The 702-nt window shown below is 57.7% G+C and overlaps 1 protein-coding gene across 3 annotated transcripts in view; it reads left to right on the top strand.

The window, feature by feature from the left end:
- The first annotated feature begins 458 nt into the window (after nucleotides 1-458).
- The window catches only part of Pogz (pogo transposable element with ZNF domain), a 60,912-nt gene continuing 60,668 nt past the window's right edge, over nucleotides 459-702 (top strand). For 2 of the 3 annotated variants that reach the window (XM_013015273.1, XM_013015274.1), the window contains exon 1: nucleotides 535-619. The gene's annotated coding sequence lies outside the window, so the exon portion shown is untranslated. Of the gene's footprint in view, nucleotides 620-702 lie in introns of all 3 variants that reach the window. The other variant, XM_013015272.1, reaches the window with a different exon arrangement.

The following is a 702-nucleotide window of genomic DNA, read 5'->3' as shown; positions in this document are numbered from 1 at the left end:
CCCCAGCAAAGTTTCATGAAGCCAATTGTAAAATGTCTTTTCTTTGGAAGTTCCCATGTTTCTCACCATCATCCAGATATTTGCTCCTAAAGCTAATTTTATTTTCCTATTTAAAAAAAAAAATGTTTTTATTTATTTATTTATTTGCAAGCCCAGACAAACTTGGCTAAAAAAGAAGCCCAGGCAAGGGGTTAGGATGAGCCCATGACGTGCCACATTCTCCAGCCAATGGAAAGGCTAGGAGAGGGGGAGGGCGGAAGTGACGAGTCGTATCCCTCCGCGGGGCGAGAGGGTCGGTGGGGGGAGTCGGCGTCTCTCTCCCCCGCGCCATCTCCCGTACACGGAGCCGCATTCCGAGGCCCCCCCACCCCCCTCCCTCGGGGCCCCCCGCCCCCCTCGGGAAAAAAAATCCACTCCAAATCACTCGAACCCGAGGGAGGCTTCCTTTCACCCTCGGGGAGAAGAGCTTTCAACGGTTCCCTCTTCTCCGTCTCCCCCCTTCTCAAGCCCCCGTCCCCTCCCCTTCTCCAGCCCCCTCCTCCCGGCGCCGGGTGCAAGGTCCCTTTAAGGCGACGGCGCCTTCCTCGGGTCAGACTACCGGCGGCGACGACCACGGGAGGTGAGTGAGCGAGCGAGCCTTGGCGCTCCCCACCCCCTGCTCCCGGGGGTTCCGTTATCTTTTCGCCCGGCGAGGTTTTCCGA

Source organism: Dipodomys ordii, unplaced genomic scaffold (assembly GCF_000151885.1).
Source record: "Dipodomys ordii isolate 6190 unplaced genomic scaffold, Dord_2.0 Scaffold26, whole genome shotgun sequence".
NCBI lineage: Eukaryota > Metazoa > Chordata > Mammalia > Rodentia > Heteromyidae > Dipodomys > Dipodomys ordii.
This window is presented reverse-complemented; position numbering and strand designations above follow the sequence as displayed.